We start from the raw sequence: 6000 nt of genomic DNA on the forward strand, positions 1-6000 counted from the left end.
CTTCTTGGTCAAATAGCTCTTACACAGCCTGGAGGTGTGTTTAGGGTCATTGTTGAAAAATAAATGATGGTCCAACTAAACGCAAACCGGATGAAATAGCATGCCGCTGCAAGATGCTGTGGTAGCCATGCTGGTTCAGTATGCCCTCAATTTTGAATAAATCCCCCAACAATGTCACCAGCAAAGCACCCCCACACCATCACACCTCCTCCTCCATGCTTCACGGTGGGAACCAGGCATGCAGAGTCCATCCGTTCTCCTTTTGTGCGTCTCACAAAGACACGATGGTTGGAACCAAAGATCTCAAATTTGGACTCATCAGACCAAAGCATAGATTTCCACTGGTCTAATGTCTATTCCTTGTATTCTTTAGCCCAAACAAGTCTCTTCTGCTTGTTGCCTGTCCTTAGCAGTGGTTTCCTAGCAGCTATTTTACCATGAAGGCCTGCTGCACAAAGTCTCCTCTTAACAGTTGTTGAAGAGATGTGTCTGCTGCTAGAACTCTGTGTGGCATTGACCTGGTCTCTAATCTGAGCTGCTGTTAACCTGCGATTTCTGAGGCTGGTGACTCGGATAAACTTATCCTCAGAAGCAGAGGTGACTCTTGGTCTTCCTTTCCTGGGGCGGTCCTCATGTGAGCCAGTTTCTCTGTAGCGCTTGATGGTTTTTGCAACTGCACTTGGGGACACTTTCAAAGTTTGCCCAATTTTTCGCACTGACTGACCTTCATTTCTTAAAGTAATGATTGCCACTCATTTTTCTTTACTTAGCTGCTTTTTTCTTGCCATAATACAAATTCTAACAGTCTATTCAGTAGGACTATCAGCTGTGTATCCACCACACTTCTGCACAACACAACTGATGGTCCCAATCCCATTTATAAGGCAAGAACTCCCACTTATTAAACTTGACAGGGCACACCTGTGAAGTGAAAACCATCAAGAGAATGCCAAGAGTGTGCAAAGCAGTCATCAAAGCAAAAGATGGCTACTTTGAAGAACCTAGAATATAAGATATATTTTCAGTTGTTTCACACTTTTTTGTTAAGTATATAATTCCACATGTGTTAATTCATAGTTTTGATGCCTTCAGTGTGAATGTACAATTTTCATAGTCATGAAAATACAGAAAAATCTTTAAATGAGAATGTTAGAACCTTGCTCTTAGTTTTTTTCCTTTGCTGGTCACATGACCTTGTTGGCCTATTTAATCCTGCTCCGCCCTTCTGGCTTTGCTGGACTTCATTGTATAACTACTTTCTAGCTAGCCTGTGCTCTGTATCTAACTCTGTTAGTTTGCTTGGTCTACGGACCTCTGTGTTCTTTATATTTTGTTTGTTTGTCTGTCTGCTACTATTTCTGTTAGGAGGTGTCCCATTTTCCTCCCAGTCCTTAGTACTTGTAGGGATTCCTTCCCCACATCTATAGGTCTCCGTACAGACTAGCTTAGGACTTTAGCAGGTCTGATCGCAGGATCAGGTCCCCTGTTACATCGTAGGGATTAAGCTGAGTTCTATCATAGGGACAGATCTCCTCTCTTTCCTTAGCTTTGGTAGCAGAACATAACAGTAAGTCCAGCCTGCAAATTCTCTAAGGAAAGATTTTTCTGTTCCATCATGGTGTCGGTTCAGGATTTGGCTCATCGCCTGCAGGGACTCTCTCTGGAGGTGGCCGAGCTCCGTCAGCACGTGAGTAGCTGTCCTGGAGCACATTTCTTGGAGCCTAAGGTATGTTTGCCGGATTTATTTTTTGGTGAACACCGAGAATTTTTTTCATTTAAAAATGCTTACTTATTGTATTTTCGTTTGAGACCCAAGTCCTCTGGGGATGAATCCCAGCGCATAGGGTTCATAATGTCACTTTTGCGCAAAGAGCCTCAGGAGTGGGCCTTTTCTTTGCAACCTAGTGATACATGCTTCAGATCAGTGGATAGTTTTTTTTTCTGCTTTGGGGCTATTATATGATGATCCTGACCGTGTCTCATCAGCTGAGACTGAGTTAAGACGTTTGAGACAGGGATCAGGTAATGTGGAAAAATATTGTACTCATTTCCGTCGTTGGTCTACTCAAACAGGGTGGAACGATTCTGCTCTGAAAAGTCTATTTCTTGCTGGGCTCAATGAAAGGGTTAAAGACCTGCTAATTGCTTATCCTACACCTGAAGATTTGCAACAGGCTATGCAATTAGCTATACGGGTGGATAGGAGACTGCGTGCAAGGGTTAATGAGAGCAAATCCTCTGCTATGTCAGTTTCTGGTTATGAGAACGTGTGTACTAACAGTGGTGAACCGATGGAGATTGGATCGGTGGCACCTCACTCTCAAGAAAAAGACCGTAGATTTTCTGAAGGCTTGTGTTTCTATTGCGGAAAATCTGGTCATTTGATTAAAGGCTGTGAGCTTCGTATGAAGAAAGAAAAAAAAATGGTCAGTCATGCCCGTATTGCCTGTTTAAATTCCAAGGGTGTATTTTTAGCTGCTTCCACGATTGCTCAGGAAAAATTAATGGAATTTCGGGTGTTTGTCGATTGTGGGTCTACTCTGAATGTAATTGATGGGGGATTCTTGGAAAGACTCAATTTAAAACCCGAACCTTTGTCATCCCCCATTGCTGTGGTCTCTGTGGATGGTTCCCCTTTGAAGAATATTACTCTCAAGGTCTGTAAATTTCCTCTCACTATTAATGGTGTTCACCATGAGAAATTGGATTTGGTAGTTTTGAATAACTTGCCTTCTCCAGTAATATTGGGATTGCCCTGGTTAAAATTTCACAATCCTGTACTGGATTGGTCTACCAGTGAAATTAAATCCTGGAGCCATAAATGTTATGACAAGTGTTGTAACGGGCGTATTGCAGCTGTGGATAGGGGAGAATTGCCTGTTCCTATTCAGGATTTTTGGAGAGTTTTTTCTGAGAAGGAATCGCAGGTTTTGCCTCCCCATAGAGACTATGATTGTTCTATTGAATTTGTCCCTGGAGCGACTCTTCCTAAAAGTCGTTTATTTAACCTTACTATTCCTGAGAGGAAGGCTTTGGAGGAATACATACAGACAAGTTTGGCCGCCGGTCACATTAGACCCTCTAAGTCTCCTGTGGCGGTTGGATTTTTTTTTGTAAAAAAAAAAGGACGGCGGTTTACGTCCTTGTCTGGATTTTCGTGAGATTAACAAAATTACTGTACGCAATCCTTACCCACTGCCATTGATTCCTGATCTGTTTAACCAGTTAATGGGGGCCAAGTGGTTCTCTAAAATTGACCTTAAGGGGGCATACAATCTGTTGCGCATGAAGGAGGGTGACGAATGGAAGACTGCTTTTAACACTCCTGTGGGTCATTTTGAGAATCTGGTTATGCCTTTTGGTCTTACTAATGCTCCTGCATTTTTTCAGAATCTTATTAATGACATCCTTAGACCTTTGATCGGCAAAAATGTGGTTGTGTATTTGGATAACATTTTGATTTATTCGCCGGATCTGGAGTCTCATTGGCGGAGCGTACGTGAGGTATTACAGTTATTAATGGACAATTCGCTTTTTGCTAAGCTGGAGAAATGTGAGTTCGCTGTACAGAGAATTAGTTTTTTTGGCTACATTATCTCCAGCGAAGGTTTTGAGATGGACCCGGTTAAAGTTCAAGCTGTACAGGAATGGCCTAGGCCTATTGGTTTGAAATCGATACAGAGGTTTTTAGGTTTCGCCAATTATTACAGAAAATTCATAAAAAATTTTTCTAGTATTGTCAAACCTCTGACCGATCTCACCAGGAAAGTGGCTGATGCGGTTCAGTGGTCTTCTGAGGCCATTGAAGCTTTTGTGTATCTCAAGGAGAGGTTCACCTCTGCTCCCATCCTTATGCAGCCTGATGTGACTAAGCCGTTTTTGGTTGAGGTTGATGCTTCCTCTGTGGGGGTTGGCGCAGTATTGTCTCAGGATAACGGGGATGGATTACATCCCTGTGCCTTTTTTTCAAAAAAATTTTCGGAGACTGAACTGAATTACGATATTGGTAATCGGGAATTATTGGCTATTAAACTCGCATTTGAACACTGGCGCCACTTCTTGGAAGGTGCGGAATTTCCCGTTCAGGTTCTTACGGATCATAAAAATCTGATATATCTTGATGCTGCCAAGCGCCTGAATGCCCGTCAGGCTAGGTGGGCACTGTTTTTCTCGCGGTTTAATTTCTCCGTTACTTACATCCCTGGTACTAAGAATGTTAAGGCGGATGCCTTGTCTCGCAGTTTTTCTCCCATAGTCAGTGCTGAGAAAGAGGAGAACATTTTACAAGAAGGTGTTGTGATAGCTGCTTTGGACTCCGTTTTGGAAGATGAGATTCTTAAAGCACAGGAGAATGCCCCATCTAACACTCCTCATGGGAGGTTGTTTGTGCCTGGGACCTTTAGGAGAGATTTGTTTGTTGAGTGTCACGAATCTCGGTTGGCAGGTCATCCCGGAATCTCTGAGACCAAGAGACTGGTGGGTCGCAGTTTTTGGTGGCCTGGATGGCAGAAGGAAGTCATTAAGTGGGTGCGTCAATGTACTATATGTGCTAGATCTAAGTCCTCACATACTCCTGCTGCGGGGTTGCTTTGTCCTTTGGAGGTTCCCAGTGCTCCTTGGACACATTTGGCTATGGACTTTATAACTGACCTTCCCCCCTCTGAGGGTTTTACTGTCATCTGGGTGGTCGTGGACCGTTTTAGCAAGATGTGTCACTTGGTTCCCTTCATCAAACTGCCCTGCGCTAAAACTCTCGCTAAGGCCTTTGTCAAGGAAATTGTCAGACTTCATGGCGTTCCTACTGACATTGTTTCTGATAGGGGTCCTCAGTTCGTGGCTCGTTTTTGGCGTGCCTTTTGTGACAGGTTGGGAGTTCATTTGTCGTTCTTGTCCGGATATCATCCTGAATCTAATGGCCAGACAGAAAGGAAAAAACAGGATGTTGAGCAGTTCTTGCGTTGTTTTGTGGCAGACAATCAAGAGGGGTGGTCTGAGTTTCTGCCACTTGCTGAATTTGCTCTGAACAATCATACATCTTCTTCTGCTGGTTGTTCGCCTCTTTTTTGTTGTTCTGGGAGACATCCGTCGTTTGGGTCGTTCTCCAAGTTGGGATCTGCCGTGCCTGAGGAGGAGAATTTTTCCCGTGATTTGGAGAGAGTTTGGACGGATGTGCGTGGTAATCTTCAGGAGGCCAACAGAAAATCTAAAGACTACTTTGATAGGAAACGACAGGAGGTTTTGTTCGCTGTTGGTGACATGGTTTGGTTGTCCTCTTGGAATCTGCGGTTGAGGATTCCTTCTAAGAAATTGGGTCCCAAGTTTGTAGGGCCCTTTAAGGTGCTTCAGGTTGTCAACCAATCTGCTGTTAGGTTGGAGGTTCCTACCTCCTGGAGAATTAATCCGGTATTTCATGTCTCTCTGTTGAAAAAAGCTGTTGTATCGGATTGTGACGCCTCTGCCTCTGTTCCTCCGGTGGTGGAGGACGGGGAATATGAAATTTCTCGCATCCTTAATTCTAGACGGTATAGAGGTAGTTTGCAGTATCTTGTGGCCTGGAAAGGTTTCGGACCCGAGGATAACTCTTGGGTGAGGTCGGATGATGTTTCCGCGTCCAGACTTATCAGAGCGTTTCACAGGAGATTTCCTGATAAGCCTGGTCCTAGGGGATCCGGAGGATCCTCTTAGAAGGGGGGGTACTGTTAGAACCTTGCTCTTAGTTTTTTTCCTTTGCTGGTCACATGACCTTGTTGGCCTATTTAATCCTGCTCCGCCCTTCTGGCTTTGCTGGACTTCATTGTATAACTACTTTCTAGCTAGCCTGTGCTCTGTATCTAACTGTGTTAGTTTGCTTGGTCTACGGACCTCTGTGTTCTTTATATTTTGTTTGTTCGTCTGTCTGCTACTATTTCTGTTAGGAGGTGTCCCATTTTCCTCCCAGTCCTTAGTACTTGTAGGGATTCCTTCCCCACATCTATAGGTCTCCGTACAGACTAGCTTAGG

This window comes from Phyllobates terribilis, unplaced genomic scaffold, assembly GCF_046119375.1.
Source record: "Phyllobates terribilis strain yellow unplaced genomic scaffold, ASM4611937v1 Scaffold_7__3_contigs__length_470593459, whole genome shotgun sequence".
Lineage (NCBI taxonomy): Eukaryota > Metazoa > Chordata > Amphibia > Anura > Dendrobatidae > Phyllobates > Phyllobates terribilis.